The sequence below is a fragment of the Abramis brama genome (assembly GCF_963993115.1).
Source record: "Abramis brama genome assembly, chromosome: 9".
In the NCBI taxonomy this organism is placed as follows: Eukaryota; Metazoa; Chordata; class Actinopteri; order Cypriniformes; family Leuciscidae; genus Abramis; species Abramis brama.
This window is the reverse complement of record NC_139971.1, coordinates 2,834,412-2,851,827: the sequence shown is the minus strand read 5'-3', so window position 1 is coordinate 2,851,827 and position 17,416 is coordinate 2,834,412.

Here is a 17,416-nt window from a genome sequence, read left to right as displayed (position 1 = left end):
TTCACTGTTCAGTGTTGCCACGGTCATTCCCCTGTGTGCTCTGGCACTGGTGATGGGTCCCATTTCCTGAAAGAGCAACACGGGTGCGTTTGCGTCTTTTTCAAGATGCTATTCCACCCGTGCGTTTCTGGATGCGATTGTTCCCTGTCCCTCCAAATGGAGGGTCTCAATGGTTGTATCACGTGTTTGTAGAATGTACATGTATAATGTATGTGTATATATGCAGCACGCTGAAGCAGCTTTTGTGGATAGTTTGTGTTCTCATTGCGAGGATATGACTATCGCGGTGTTTAGATCGAGACTTGCCTTCATGCGTGAAGGTGGAGTCCCCATTACCACGCCCCACTATGGCGCCGTGTGGGATGGGTGATCAGAGGATCATAGTGAGGCTTCCTGCCCGGTAACCAATCCCTGTGGGCCCCTCACTTCACTATCGCATCGCAGCCGGTGGAGCACCCCGTTGAGCGCGCTGGTCCCTCTGTAATGACCTCTGGAAATGATGACTCGGCTATGTTATCTCCCTCTGGGAGTGTAACGTTGCCCGAGCCAGATCCAGAAACGTCAGCTATGCTGAATCGGGATGCCGAGGCTGTCGGGCTCGACTGGAATCCTCCACCGTGTCCCGAACAGTCTCGGTTGGATGATTGGTATCTCGGGACGGGCTGCGCTGGTTCTTAGCTCGCCGCCCCAGTGCCTTTCCTTCCCGAAGTGCATGGAGAGCTTACCAGGTTGTAGACGGCACCTTTCTCTGCCAGAAACTGCCTGAATAAGCTTTTCCCCCCTCACTACCCTTGATGGAGGAGCGGTGAAGGGTTGCGAGGCTGTCCAATAGAGCGGTCTGGCGCGACACAGGTGCACCTCGGCGATAGTGCTTCCAGCGAAAGCGTATGAAGGTTTGAACGGGGTCATGGCCATTGTTGATGATATTCTCATCTATGGTAAGACTAAAGCTGAACATGATGAACACCTCCATGGTATGCTGCAGCGTTCCAGAGAGAGAGGAGTCAGGCTCAATCCAGAAAAGAGTATCATCTGTGCTACAGAGGTGAGCTATTTTGGACATCTCCTCACTGCTGAGGGAGTAAAGCCAGACCCTGCCAAAGTTGCTGCCGTGAGAGACATGGAGCCACCTAAAGACAAAGGAGAACTCGAGACAGTGCTAGGTATGATCAATTACCTCTCTAAATTTGCACCTGGCCTTTCTGATGTCAACGCACCACTGCGACAGCTCCTAAAGGAGTCAAGTGAGTTTGTTTGGGATGCCCAGCATGACAAAGCCTTCGAGAAGATAAAAGGGCTACTCACATGCATACCGGGACCAGTCTTGGCCTATTTCGATCCTCTCAAAGAGATCAGGTTACAGGTTGATGCTTCCAAGTATGGGCTCGGGGCAGTGCTGCTGCAGGATGGAAGACCTATCGCGTACGCATCAAAGTCACTCTCTGAATGCGAAATCAATTACGCTCAAATTGAGAAAGAACTCTTTGCCATACTATTTGGCTGCAAGCGTTTCCATCAATATATCTATGGCCGTCAAATCATTGTTGAAAGTGACCACAAGCCCCTTGAGTCAATAATGCGGAAATCCATGGCATCAGTTCCCCCAAGGCTACAGAGGATGATCCTTCAGCTTCAAAAGTACAATTTCACCATTGTGCATCAACCAGGCAAGGATATCCCTGTCGCAGACACACTGTCCAGAAAGTCGCTGTCTGACCAGGACACAAGCCTAAGTGAGGGTATGGATATTGAAGTGCACACAGTGTACAGCAGTCTTCCTGTCAGTGACTCAAAATTGGAGGAAATCAGAGCTCAAACTGAAAAGGACCCACAGTTCCAGACACTGAAAGGAGTGATACAAAGAGGATGGCCTGAGGAAAAGAGGAAGTGTCCCGTGAGTGTGTCAGAGTTCTGGAACCACCGTGATGAGCTTTCGTACCTGCATGGAATAATCTTCAAAGGTGAAAAGATTGTCGTTCCCACAAGCCTTCGTTCAGACATGTTGTCACGTGTACATGCCAGTCATTTAGGCGTCGAGAAGACCAAGCAGAGAGCCCGTGACATCATGTTCTGGCCTGGGATGGGGAAGGAAATAGAGAACATAGTTAGGAAATGCTCAATCTGCCTCACATATCGCCCCTCCAACACCAAAGAGATATGATCAGTCACAAAATTCCAGACAGGCCATGGCAAGTTGTGGCTACCGATTTGTTCACCTGGAGCAATGAGGATTATCTTGTGACAGTGGACTACTACAGCAGATATTTTAAGCTGAACAAGCTCAGCAGCACAACCTCAACTGCTGTGATAGACAAACTAAATGCTGCTTTTGCACGACATGGCATTCCAGAGGCTGTCATCTCAGACAACGGCCCCCAGTACAGCTCGGGTGAGTTTGCGACGTTTGCAAGAACGTGGGAATTTAAGCATACCACCACAAGTCCATATTACCCGCAAAGTAACGGACTAGCAGAGAAATCTGTGCAAACTGCAAAGATGTTGCTGGAAAAGGCTAAGGCTGACAAAAGAGATCCACACCTCAGTCTCCTGGAGTATCGCAACAGCCCTGTTGATGGTTTCAAGTCCCCAGCTCAGCTGTTGATGAGTCGCCGTCTGCGGTCAACCCTACCAAATACCAATCAGCAGCTCCTGCCAAAAGTCGTCAGTAGGAAGGATGTCAGAGCAAAGAGGTTGCAGAAACAACAGAGCCAAAAAAGCTATTATGACAGATCGGCTATACCTTTATCTCAGCTCAAGGAAGGACAGGCAGTTAGAGTACAGGAGCAAGGATACTGGAAACCAGCCGTTATCTTCAGAGCAGCCGACACTGAGAGATCGTATCACGTGCGTCCTTTTGATGGACGGGAATATCGACGAAACAGACGCCACCTCCTGGACACGAAGGAACCTCAGGACAGCTCTGACATATCCTTGGGACATGATGGTGTTGAGCTATGTGAAACACCAATCAGCAGTGCACCACACAATGACATTATACACACACCTGACCACACTGATGACCTGCCCAAATCCGTCACTTACAGAACCAGATATGGACACCAGATAAAGCCCAGAGTCATTCTGGATCTGTGATTGTACAAGGGTGTAGGCGGATCGCTGCCCTTAAAAAATAAATTAATAATTGTTCACAATGTTCAATGCAGTTTGCGTTTTGTATGTGACAATCCATTATTGTGTGAACACATACAGTATGCTAGTACTTTAGTATAATACTATATTGATGCTCTAGTTTGTGCATGTGACTTTTTTGAAAGCTGAATGTTCCTTTCACTTAATATGTTATGCAATATTTTCCTTATATTGTTTATTTCAAAAGAAGGGGGATGTAGTATTCTTACATTCTGCTAAGAACCAATCACATGCCAGAGACATTGTATCCTGTGTTCTTATTGGCTATAGCACTTGTCAGTTAAGTTTATACAGATTGGCTCTAAAAGTTCAGTGTGTATTATGCTGCTGAAGAGTTAACACTCATGTTGGGAGTCTGAGTCGAGTTAATAAATCCTCATGATATGCACCCAGAGTCTCCTTGAATACGAATCATCATAATGAAAGCATAACACTGGCTACATTTAAAATCAAAACATATTGATCATTTAATAAATTTTGAAATGCTAAAATGTTTGTTCTCAACTTTTTTTTTTTCCTCAGTCCAATGATTGATAAATAAATATTTGATTGCTGAATATTGTTCCCTAATTAAAGTAGCTGTTTAGTAGGATCGTGATTTTGCATAACATTGCATGAATGACTGCCTGACACATAATATATTATTATATTATTATTAATGATTAACAATCAAATGATTAATTAGTTAGAAACTAGTTTTTAACTGTCTTCTTATGAATGACTTGTTTGTCATTGAGTCAGTGTTGCTGATGCAAAATAGGCCCTTGGTTACCAAACACCAAGTAATTTAGGATACAATTATGAATCATCCGCAAACTGTTAAACATTAAACTGTTGGTTACTTTAAAACTAACCTTATCACAGGGATATGTGAATATCTGATCTGTTAACTGGTTGCATATGTCAGATTTATTGCATGACTCGAGCAGAGAAAAGCTGTTGCCATCAAACATTGTTTACTTAATTCAACTGAGTTATTGTAATGGTGAAGGGATCAAATAGGTCAATTGATGAAAGGGTTGTGAAGAAATTTTATGCTCCCTTGTAAAGAGTTTTTAAAATACAAAAATACAGTAGTTTATTTTGATTCATGGTGTGGCTGATGTATTTAGTAGTTTATTTTGATACACTTAAAATTAAGGTATTTGGTATTTTATTTTAAAATACATTTTGATGTCTCTTTCCCCAACCCTGTCTGTAGTGAATAATTGACTGGGGTTTGAGACTTCTACACCGGCATAACTCTAGAGTGCAAAGTTTGCACATTGCTTGTGTGATATCCACTGGCTCGCCTTCATGGTTTAAAATGTAAATATTTCTAACATTGTGTGAAAATTTCCTTTATCGACAATTGCTCGCAAAATTATGGACAGAGATTTAGATTTTGCACACGTCATTTCATGTGATAAATTCAGGTAAATTATTAAATAAGTAAATAAACAAGTACGCTAAATCACCCCCACCGAGGAGGGCCTCGGACTTGCGGTTCCCCGTGGATTTGCGCTGCTAGAAAAAAATAGTCCCTGACCGTGAACAGCAACAGAAGTTGCATTATTTCGCCATTAGATGGCGGCAAAGACTATCTTTATGAGTGAGTCAGTCAGTAGAGAAGATTTTTATATTGAAAGGACTGAAACTTGTGAACACAGAGAAGCAAGAGGCAACTGACAAATGACTAGCGTGTCAGGGGAAAACCCCTTAACTGTTAAAAGGACAAGATATGGCAGCGGACATTCAAACAGATTATTTTATTATGAATAGGCCTATAGGACTGACCTGGAGAAAGATGCTATATCTACTGTAAATGCAGGTACACTTGCTTACTCAATCTCTCACATACTCTACTCTATAAGCTTCAATAAACAATATCAATGAGAACAAACATATATTTACATTGTTAAGAGTGGTTGCTAGGGATGTTGTGTAGTGATACATAGAACCGTTGGGTGAAGCGGTCATACAGTAGCTGTGTTTTATCGTGAATAAAACACAGCTTTTGACCAATCAGAATCAAGGACTGGAACCAACTGTTTTATAAACAATTCCGTCAGGACCACTATAGTCAAATACGATTGACAATTACCATACAGTTTGGATTGGCGGTATGGTTCTGTTCTGCTGACCTAGCATGGATAAGAGCAGCAATAACCCCCCTTAGGGTAAACAGAACCAACATGAATGTATACAGATATCATTAATTCAAGATGTTAAAGTTCAACATATGTCGAGAATTTATTCTGATTCAAGGGGAATTAGAATACCAAATCCAAAACTTTAAAAAATAAGTCAGTGCATCATCAGAAGAAGCAAAGTTTCCAGAAGTGTGCAGACCCGTGCCCAAGATATCTGGCACCAGGTGACACACACAAGCTGTGCATTTTTTGTTTGGGAGAAGAGCACGCACAGGCAGTTCTGGAGGGAGCTGCCCTTGCAAACTGTGAGCGTTTTCCCTTGAGAACACTCCGCTCTTGTCTGGACCTCGTGGTTCAGGTCCCGCTCGTGCTGAGGCAGAGCGGCGACATGCATCATGGGGTTCCCAGATGGAGCTCGCCAATCGCCTTGAGAAGAGGAGGCGGCTGACGAGGGTGAGCTGCAGGTGGAGGATTTCTCTCCTCCGCCTAGCTGGTGGATGTTATGGATCGCACTGCGGGCAGGCTGCGGTTGCCTTGGCAGCGCGATATGGTAGAGGTTGCTCGCGGAAGGCTTGATGATTGGTTTCTCCCCAGCCATAAGCCACCAGCTCAGGTGAGGACTTCCATTCCTTCCTGATCTCCATACGGAGATTGAGAGGGCATTGAAGAACCCATATTCGCCCCATATCCATCAACATCAGCGGGCTAGTTTCGCTGATGTTGAGGGGATAGGGGAACATGGGTATGTGTCGATGCCGCCCATCGATGAGACGTTTGCGAACTATCTCACATCTGGGCGGGTATCGACACTGAGAGCTCTAACCCTGCCATCCAAACCGCATAAAGCAACATCTCGCTTGAATGGCAGAGCATACACGGCAGCGGGTCAGGCCGGTGCTGCCCTGCACACCATGGTGGTGCTGCAGGCGTACCAAGTTGATCTACTGGGGGATCTCGACCAGGGGGCAGGGATGTCCCCTGAGGCGGTTGCTGAGCTGTGCCGCACCACTGATCTTGCTCTCCGGGCCAATAAGCAAACTGCTGCCGTGATCGGCTGGTTGATGGCAGCGATGGTGGCCATGGAGAGACATCTGTGTTTAAACCTGGCTGACATCGGGGAGAAAGAGAAGGGCTTTCCCCTTGATTCGCCAGTTTCACGCTCTGAACTTTTCGCCACCTCCGTGGAGGTGGTGGTTAGAAAGTTCAGAGAGGCGAAGGCGTGCTCAGCGGCTTTTAGGACCTGCATACCGCTGAGATCCGCATCCACGCCCAGGCAAGCAGGAGGACCTGGCCCCTCACGGTCTGAGGACCATAGAGAGGGCCAGAGAACCAGTGTCGCCTCTTGTGCGCCCCCTCCATGGAGGAGTAGGTCACAGAGAAGGCGAGACTCCAGCAAGAAGAGGGATCTGAGGGAGGTGATCCAGCACAAACGCACACAGTGTCGGTGATGGATCACCTTCCCTGAGGGCATGATTAAAAAGAACACAGTTCTCTCCTCTCTTCTCCGACTCCCAGGCACTTCTTACATCAGGCCTGAGGTTGGGCCCATGATGAAAACAATGTTCTGATGGCCCGTCTTGACTTGGTTAGTGAGAGTGCCTCTTTCAGGTATGTTAAAGGCGGTAGACCCCATGTTCACAAAGAACTGTTTGGTGAGTCTTCACTTTGCATGCCGCAGGTGAGCTGAGTTGGTTTTCTTTAGGAGTCATTTTTGTGTGCAACTAACACTAAAATGTATCTCTCTACAGACCTCGTTCCCTGTATAGTGTTATGGGGTCATGTCTAATGCCGTAAGGTAAGGTAAGAAATGTTTTTCTTAGGGCCCTGGGGCCTCATTTAAATCCATTTCGTACACACAAAACAGGCTCTGAAAGAGGTATACGCCACTTCTGACGCATAAATTGTGATTTATTAAAACAAACTTGACGGGAAAAATTGCGCACCTGTAGGCAAACTCTGACCCATGCGTACAAACATTTTGGAGACTGAGCAGTTTGGCGACACCGATGGTGAGCGGGAGTTAAATGTCTTTTTGATCACTTTTAGACAGAACATTATAAGAAAATTGTACATACACAGAAAGATAATACAAATATAATTTCACTTACCAAGCCTATCACATGAAGCAAACATCCATCCATTTTTAAATGTCCACACCAGAGAGCGCGTTGGGCCGTTTAGTGAAACTGATGCATATTTATCTAACGGCAGAGGAAGGAAAACCGTAAACCTTCATCATGAGTCCTAATCATAAATACAGTGCATGATCACAATCACAATAACAGTTTAAATAAATAAAGAATATTTCAGTCGAGTTACATTAGGTTGCCTAGGCGTAACTTTTTCCAGACACATGCTACAAATTAATGATCACTGATATCATTACAGAAAACACCAGATTGATATCGACATCTAAAAAGACTAGCATTTCCTAAACATTTACTATCATACCTAGTAGGCTTACTAATAATCTGTGTATGATTTAAAGAGTCAAATTGAAGCAAAACATGATCAGGATGATTTAGCAGTTCCAGTTTAAATCACCCAATAAAACAAATTCAGAAGTAGTATAAGAACTAAGGAGGGAGCTGATGGAGGACGATAGCAGCCTGCAGCTGTTATTGAACTACTGGCAAGTTTTAGATTTAAAATCAAAAGTTCAAATTGTTTTGGGATCGATTTAGATACAATTTTTGTGCACTGAAGATAATCCTTTACAAAAATAGCAACTCCCCCACCTTTGGATGATCTATATTATATCCAGCCATACTAATTAATGAGTTACCAATGCTCTTCTTTAACCATGTCTCAGTAATAACTAATACATCAGGTTTTGAGCTTTCTACCCATAATTTAAGTTGATCTAGTTTTGGTATAATACTCCTTGTGTTTATAAGCAAAAAACAAGATTTTTACAAGAATGAATTGTTCAAAATGAGTCCTGTGTAGTTGTATAAGTTAAGGGAGATGAAGGACCAGGGTGTACATGAACATTTCCAGACATAATCAATTATAAAACAATCAAAGCAATCAAAGTTTCCGGTTCTACCTGGCATCGCAGGATGGTCACGATCTCTGCCTTACGTGTCTGGGCATTGATCACGCTGAGGCAGCGTTTGTGGATGAGTCATGTACCCATTGTGGGAAGATGACCATCTCGGAGCTGCGGTCGAGACTTTTGTTCCTGCAAAAGGGCGGAGTCCCTGCGCCTCTGCCATGATCTAACCCATCCCCTGATGACCTGATGTCGATCGCTGTATTGGAGGGTGTGTCAGACTTCTCCAGGGATGATGATTCGGCTGCGTTGCCTAGCGTTGCCCTAGTCAGACCCGGAGATGATTTCTATGCTTTCCCGGGCCACCAACAGGATCAGGCTCGTGTGGAACCCTCCACCGTGTCCCAAACCCTCAAGGCTGGATAATTGGTTTCTCGAGGTGGCTCGTGCTGGTTCTCAGCCACCCACCCCGGTTCTTTTCTTCCCGGAGGTGCATGAGGAGCTCACTGGTTCGTGGGCGGCACCTTTCACTGCCAGAAACCGTTCCAGTGGCTCCTCCTCCCTCACCGGCTAAGGGTTATACGCGCATCCCTCCAGTGGAACGGGCCATTGCTATGCAACTGTGCCCTAACTCCTGGTGGGGGGAGCCGTGTCTCCATTCCCAGTCCTGTAAGTACTCGTCGGACTTAACCGGCAAGGCTAGGCCTGTGGGGAAGCCACCTCTGCCTTATACGCCATGGCACGCCATGTTGCAGGTCCATCAGGCCAAGGCACTTAAGGACCTGCACAAGGGTAGTCATGATCCCCAAGTTCTCCAAGAACTTGCTGCTGCGACGGACCTCGTGCTTCGAGCGACGAAGGTGACCACGCGGTCAGTGGGTCATGCGATTTCCACGATGGTGGTCCATGAATGCCATCTCTGGCTGTGTCTGGCAGACATGAGGGAGACCGACAAATTCCTTAACTTCCGTGTCCCAGACCGGCCTCTTCGGCGACACGGTCGAGAACTTCACCCAGCAGTTCTCTGCTGTACAGAAGCAGACTGAGGCCATCAAGCACATCCTGCCTCGCAGTCAGCTGCTGCCTCCACCCATCCGCTGCACCTAAGTTTGCTCGCCGCTAAGGGCGTCCTCCTTCGTCTGCCCTCGCTCCCGCGCAGCAGCCTCCACCTAAGCGGCGCTGAGGAGCTAGCCGCAGACAGGCCACCTATCCTGTCCAGGCCCCTGCCAAGAGGGGTGGCAAAGCCAAAGGCAAGAGGCCCTAGGACTGGCGACCCAGAGATGGAGGGGACTGCTCTTCAGGAGATGGGGGCCGCACCACTATTTTCCCGGAAGAGGGCCGGGTGGGAAATTTTGTGTTTTCTTTTGTTTGTGTTTTGCCACTGGCGTCAAAACCAGCGGTACCCAAATTTTCAATAAAAGAGCAGTTTCATCCAACTCTGGGTCAGAAGAGGGCCCGGAGAGCAGTGGGAGGAGAGAATCCCCACCACTCTCATCCGCCTCTTCTATTGCCAGCGGGCAGCCGCACGCAGTTCAAGAGCACAACCAGGTCTCCTCCCACGCCCCTTGTCCTGTGAAACCAGCTAAGTGTTGCACAGCACACTCACACCCCACTACGGGCCGCCTCGCAAAAAGAGCCCCCCGAGCCGCGTCCTTGCGTTCCACCTCGCTGCCCAACTGCGGGTAGGCCTTTGGTCCCTCTTGAACGGTCTCTGTGAACCTTGCTAGCACTCCCCAGTCCATCTCACTAACTCATTTGGACCTTAGGCTTAGCTGTGTGATTCAGTTCGCTCGGTGTCCCCCCAAGTTTCGGGCCATCCGCTTCAGTGAGAGCATCCGATGCCCATGTCTTGCGAGCGGAGATCACAGTCCTACTGGCGAAGGACGCGATAGAGCCGGTCCCTCAGGTTCCCTTAGGTCAGGGTTTTACAGCCCCCACTTCATTGTACCCAAGAGTACTCAGGCTGATCCTGTCTTCACGATAGTCACGAAGGGGCCTTTATCCATTGAATTCTTGAGAACCGGGTCTAGGCTGGGTGCCATATGTGCGACCCTGCATGGATCCCACGTGTATTCTTCCATGGCTGCTCCTAAATGGAAGCCCGTGTCTTTCTCTTGAGCTAAGTCCCCGTATGCAGTACAACCTTCGAGTTAGTCCATATGTGTTTCTCCATATAACTGTTTTGGGGAAGAATGTGGCTTCTGCAGCGTTCTCCTTCCTAACGGAGAGGGCACACTTTCCCAGAGTTATCCAATAGTCTCACTGTTTGGGTTACCACGGAACAACAGTGACAGATACTATGTAAGCCCTCTCCTATTGCCCTTCCAGGCAAGAAGGGGCAGGAGGCTTTCTCAGGGGGCAGCAGCTGTGGCACTTTGGTAGGGATTCCTAACAGTCGGTTCAGTCCGACGTGGCGTAGAACGTGACCGACTGAAAGGGAACGTCTCGGTTACATAGGTAACCCTCGTTCCCAGAAGGAGGGAATGGAGATGCCGCGTCCCGTCGCCACATCTCTTGTACCTGTTGAAGATTTTATTATTTAGAAAATAAGTAATTTAGCAATATATTTGTACACCATTATTTCCTCTGGGTGTCTTTGGTTTGACTTTTGGGGCCTTAAAGAAAGGTTGGAATGCTGATACAACAGAGAATTCTATTTTAGTGTGTCACGTGGTATAAGACCCCTGCTTAAAATATCCATAGGATGTATTACCATCTTTGGAAGGTATGTAGGTATATATGTGAGAAGCTGACCACTGAGCTGGAGTGATCTCCTGCAGGAGGTGCTCGGCTTTGTTTGTGAAATAAAGTCTAATATTCCTGGCATCAAAGATCTCTGAGAAGTGATTTCCCAAAAAGATTGAAACCACAACATACCCCGCTGCACAGCCGGGTCAACTGCTTAGCTCCTCAGCGAAAAACTGAAGCTCAGTTGCACCTTCTGCTCATTATATACCTGTGCTGTGTGGCAGAGCAGCTGCTGCAAATGATTGCACGCCAATGTGCATTGGCTCGTTCAGTTACACTCAAAGTAGATTGGCCTCTCTAGCGAGATATCCTATTAGTCGGTTCAGTCCAACGTGGCATCTCCGTTCCCTCCTTCAGGGAACGAGGGTAACCGAGACGTTTCCGAAACACACAATTACAGGACCGGAAGTGAGGGGCGGGGCTTAAACAGTCATAGTTGCACTACCCATACATATAATTTTCATTTGTTAAATACAAGCTGTTTTCACATGGATTTTGATCGGATCTATGTCTACACTATTTAACAACAATACTTTTAAATAAAGTAAGTTTTCTGTTATAATATAATATAATATGCACAAGATATCATAATGTGCAATGAGCAATAATTTTAAACTTAATATGCTCAGTGTCAATGAATGGATACAAACACAGTAGATTATACTTCAAGGTTATATGCTACAACTATACCCTGTTTGTTATTAAAAAATATTAATAAATCTGTAAAATGTTATAAAGTGTTTCCCATTTGACTATATACATATGTGATATTATTATTTCACGTTCATATTTTTACAACAAACAATAGGCTACTAAACGACACATGTATGAGTATGAGAAGATTTGATGTTAATGCATACAAACACGGTAGTTTATTGTTACTTCAACGATACTACAGCTATAAGGACTTTGTTTTACTATTTTAAAAATATATGAATAAATGTGTAACATGTTATAAAGTGTTTCCCATTTGACTGTATATTTGATTTTATTATTTCCTTTATGTTCATATTGTTACAAATAATAATCAGACACAGAGTATGTGATGTATTTAATGTCAAATAAAAATAACCATTTAATACAAAGCCTTGAACAACGTGTGTTTCTCTTTATGAAAACAAATAGGATATTTAAAAAATATTTATTATATATTTATTTTATATTTTACTTTCTTTTTTTTAAAGCCTATTTTGCCTATTTAAACATAACATTTCAGAAAACTTGTAACACAACTCAATTGTCTTAATGTACTGTGATTAGTCTACCGGGGAAATAATGCGGATATCTTTTAGTTAAAATGTTACCCTGTTCACCTGCCTTGCCTTAAACCCTAAAGCAGGGTTCACCAATCTCGGTCCTGGAGGGCCGCTGTCCTGCAGAGTTTAGCTCCAACCCCAATTAAACACACCTGAACCAGCTAATCAAGGCCTCACTAGGCATACTAGAAACTTTCAAACAGGTGTGTTGGAGCTGGTTGGAGCTAAACTTTGCAGGGACAGCGGCCCTCCAGGACCGAGATTGGTGAACCCTGCCCTAAAGTATTACTTTAATTTATAAAAGTGCGCAAGAAAAGGCATGACAAAGAATGATGAACCATCAGACAAAAGGCATCCCAGTTTCTGTACATCTATATGTGATGCCCCAATTGTTGGTTCGTCACAATTGATGAATATAATATTATCGCTGTATGTGAAAATACATTAAGTGGATGGTAGTTCTGCCAGACCAGTGTTTATTCCACCATTCCACAGGTTAGTCGATTGTTTTAAATGTCAATCTCCATGGATGTTGAAAGAATACATGTTACTGCATATTAAGTGTTGCAAATTGATTTGTTTTGATAAAGTTTTACATGGTTAATCACCAGAGGTGTGGACTCGAGTCATGTGACTTGGACTCGAGTCAGACTCGAGTCATGAATTTGATGACTTCAGACTCGACTCGACAAAATGTACAAAGACGTGCAACTCGACTTGGACTTTAACATCAGTGACTCGTGACTTCACTTGGACTTGCGCCTTTTGACTCGAGAAGACTTGCTACTTCCCATGAAAACTGGGGAAAAAATGTTGCTTGTTGCGCTTCATTGGTTGTCTTGCAATGTGGTTGCAACCAATGAAGCGCAACAAGCAACAACGCGCCAGTTGGCAAAATTATACCGAAGATAGTTTCGTTTGGCTATAAAAATTACGAGGCAGTCGACAAAAAACGAGTTGCAATTTGCAAAACACGCGGGTCGAAGATTACAGACGGAGCTGCCACAACGTCCAACTTTGTTCGACACCTGAAGTTGCACAAAGAAAGGTAAGTTTTGAACGAATGCTAAGCACCTTATCGGATGTACCGTAACTTACTAGCTGCTGCATATTTACTGTATCAACGAGACAGTAAACGCATGTCTCCCTTGCTGGTTCATGCTTACAAAAATAGGGATTTTTGAACCCGGATTATATGAGGTACATGAGTGTAACACACTCAGATGGAAAACCTCGCCAACATCATGTCAACGTCTGTTTTAAAGTACCATTTCTACCTTGCTGCTAGACGGATAAACACAAATGTATATCTCAGTCTCTCCAACACACATGAGACAAAAACAGGCCTTCCAGTTTTACTCTTTCAATTATTCAGTTTCAGAGTTGCTGGTGTGCTGCCTCATTGAGGTCGTTTATGTAATTTTGGTTAATCACAACTAAGCTGAACCATGGGCGAGGCTAGCCCCTTTTTAGGGGTGCTTCAGCACCCCTAAAAAGGAGCTCAGCACCCCTAAAACTTGGAGTAAGAAAAAAAATTTTTGTTCATCTTTGACAAGGTTAAATAATGTTCTTCATCTTCAATCCGCAGCAGCGCCAAGCAGAGCGCAGGTCAGAAACAGAGGCGTGTGTGTGTGTGTTTGTTCATCTGAGCCTCATTGGTCTTTCACTTCTCGTCAATGTCAGAATATTTGAGATGACCAATCAAATCAAAGTAGGCGGGCTTTATGTTCACAGAAGCTGCTGAGCGCGAATTTTACATGGAATTTTAGCAGCACGACTGACGCTTCAGTTTATAGTGCGAGTTAAGATGCAAGTAGCTAAACTAAACATTTTATATTTGACAGTTTTTTAGGTCATAAATGTTAAACGAATGACAAAAATAATTAGAAAACTAATAAACTTTTGTCTATTTTCGCTATTTTGAGCTGAAAATAGGCCAATATAACGTGTAATTATGTCATTGTGAGGGACAAGAAACATTAACAAAGCCGTTTTCATAGGCACAAGATTAATAATGCATGTGTACATGTTGAGAATTAATATAATACAATTTGTAGCCTTCAGTAAATTAAAAAAGTTCAGCTTTAGGAGGGGAATTAGAGACAGGGCAAGATCAGGAGACTGAGAGAAAAAGACAGAGTGATGGAGATGAGGAGAGAGCGGGTTTTAAATATATTTCTTATCCTTTTTTGGCCTTCAAACGTCTTGAAATGCACATATCAGAGAAATAAAAATGTTTAACCCCATAACAACCTCAAATTTATTACCTCTTTGATTATAAAGCCCTGTCTACGGCCATGTATTAGGCCTAGATCAATAATGAATGTGTACATATTGTGAATGAATTTAATAAACTTAGTTACCTAGCTTTCCTGGTAGCTTTGTCTGAGAAAATGATTCATAAATCAACCTATCAGTTGACCCTATGTTTACTTTCTTCACTGACAGACAAAAATGAAAAGCCTATATCAGTCAAAGCTCAGCTTTAGGAGGGGAAAAGACAGAGCAAGATAAAAACAAAGAGAAAAAGAGAGTGATGCTGATGAGGTGTGAAAAATAAACAGCTGCCCGCACATGGTTTTAAAGCTATTGTTATCAAATTTTTTTGGCCTTCAAAACATCTTAAAATACACATATGTAGATCAGAGAAATCAATTTTTTCTTGAAGTCAATGGGACTTGAAGTCAATGGGACCCAGAAACTGCCTGGTTACTGACATTCTTCTAAATATCTTCCTTTCTGTTCAGCAGAAGAAAGAAATTCATGTGAAATTTTTTGTGAAAATTTAATTTTCTGTTTTTTACTGTATTTGATTAATGTCATTGTATAAAAAGAGGTTTAAATAAATACAAATCTTACAGACATACATGATTTGTATAAATTTTATTTCTGTGGTAAGAGGACTTGAAATGACTCGAAACTAAAATGGTAGGACTTTGGACTCGACTTGAGACTTGTTGGCTTTGACTTTTGACTTGACTCGGGACTTGCCTCATCTTTGACTCGATTTGACTTGGGACTCGAGGGCAAAGACCTGAGACTTACTTGTGACTTGCATAACAATGACTTTGTCCCACCTCTGTTAATCACAAAATGAAATCTCAATGTTTCACCCGTGATTGGATATGTATGCTGCATTACAGTGTTGATTGAAGGTGAATATGTTAAAATGTGTCCTTATATTAGTTCATAATAGTTTAAATAAAGCAATCAAGCAGTCGTGAAACAACTACTTTAAGAGTCGGTTGTGTTTGCCCGGTGATGAAAACGACATTTGCAACATCTCCAGTCTACAGATGACCTTGAGCTTAAAGGATGATATCCTTGTGCAAAAGGCCTACACATCTATACCCAAGCCACTCTTGAAAGAGGTAAAGGAGTATGTTCAGGACTTGCTTGCCAATGGTTGGATCGTAAAATCCCGATTACCCTGCGCTGCCCCAGTAATGTGTGTCCGATAAAAGACGGTGCACTACGATTGTGTATTGACTACCGACAGCTTAACAAGAAAACCGTGCCTGATTGCCATACTCTGCCACGAATCCTGGAACTCATGAACACCTTGGGTGGTTACCGTTGGTTCTCCATACTTGACCAGGGTACTTACCACCAGGGGTTTATGGCTAAATGGTTGAGGCACTTGACCGCATTTGTGACCCCTTGGGCAGTGCTTAATTTGTAAAGTGGGAGGTCCCGGAGCGCAGAGGGGGGGTGGATCCGGCGACTCAAAACGGGGGTTGGAGGTAACGGAACAAAAAATAAATAAATTACACTGCCTACGTAGCTTCTCTGCAGGAGCGGTGCCAGAGAATTTTTAACGCATGTGCTGAGGGGGTGCTAGATCATTGACGGGGGGAGCTGCGCAAAACTTGGCCACTAAATATTAATATTCAGTTATGTTAATGATCACAATTAAAGTTTTAATTTTATTAAATTGAACAAGCGCAACATTCAGCATTCAATCAAATATTCTAAAAGATGTAGGCTATTATTAATAATAATGTTATTTCAACACAATATCTCGTTATTTCGACATAATATGTGTGCGTGCAACAAGCAAGATGTGCATTTGTAAATCCGGTGACGCGTGTATTGATTTTTATTAATAAACAAGTGTTTTTTCTGACAGTGTCGACTCGGCTGCAAAGATGCGCCATCTCCGTGTGAACGCGCCTATAGAGAGAAATGCACATAAATAGGCCTAATGGATTACATAATCAGAGAGTAGCCTTTTTCTTTTTTCGTTTTGAATTATTTTGTTTAAAGACATTTCAAGCTTTGTGTATTTGATGTATTTTTCATGTCTGTGTGAGGCATACACTGAGTTTGGGATGGGATGTGCTCCAGTTCACGTGCAATGCAAGTGACTGCGCGGGCGCCTCCATGATTGTCTGTTATATTTGCTTCTTATTCATTAAATCCAGGCAATTGACCCTTCGCTAAGCCACGCCCAAAAACCGCCACAGGCCAATCGTGGCTTAGCAACCGTAACTAGGCGCGGGAGGTCTGGCAAGCTTTCGAGCGAGGGAAACATGCTGAAGCGTTGTGCGTATGGATTGTGCAAATCTGATACCCGGTATCCTAAAAGTTTGGACGGGGTGGTGGATTTTGTTCCCTTCCCGAAACCTAAAACCCAAGGGGAGAAATGCCAGGCGTCATCTCATTTATATAGCGTTTTTAACAATGTAGATTGTTCCAAAGCAGCTTTACATTGATAATAGGAAATTAAAAGTAAAGTGTTTTGGCTTTATAGCAGCTCTAGAATAAAGTTATTGTCCAGCTCGTGGATCAAGCAGTGTGATTAAAGGCAAGACGGAGGCTCACTGACATAACTTAACGTTACTTAAAAATATATTTGAGCATTTTGTTAATCGACGGCCAAACCGTTACCCCAATCCGATCGCGACTCTTCCGTTAGTTCTAGTAAAAGTAAAAGCTAGTTAGTAAAAGGAGGGAACATCACGGGGCTTGCCGGAGATCTCCAAGGAAAAGGTTGGTATGCAAACTTAATCAGTTCATAACAGTAAGTTAGTCCGACGTGTGAGCAGTAACGTTAGCCTGGCGCGCTAAAAATATAAGTGGGAGAATGTTATCATTGGAAAGTGGTCAGGCTAATGTCTTGTGTTTATTCCACA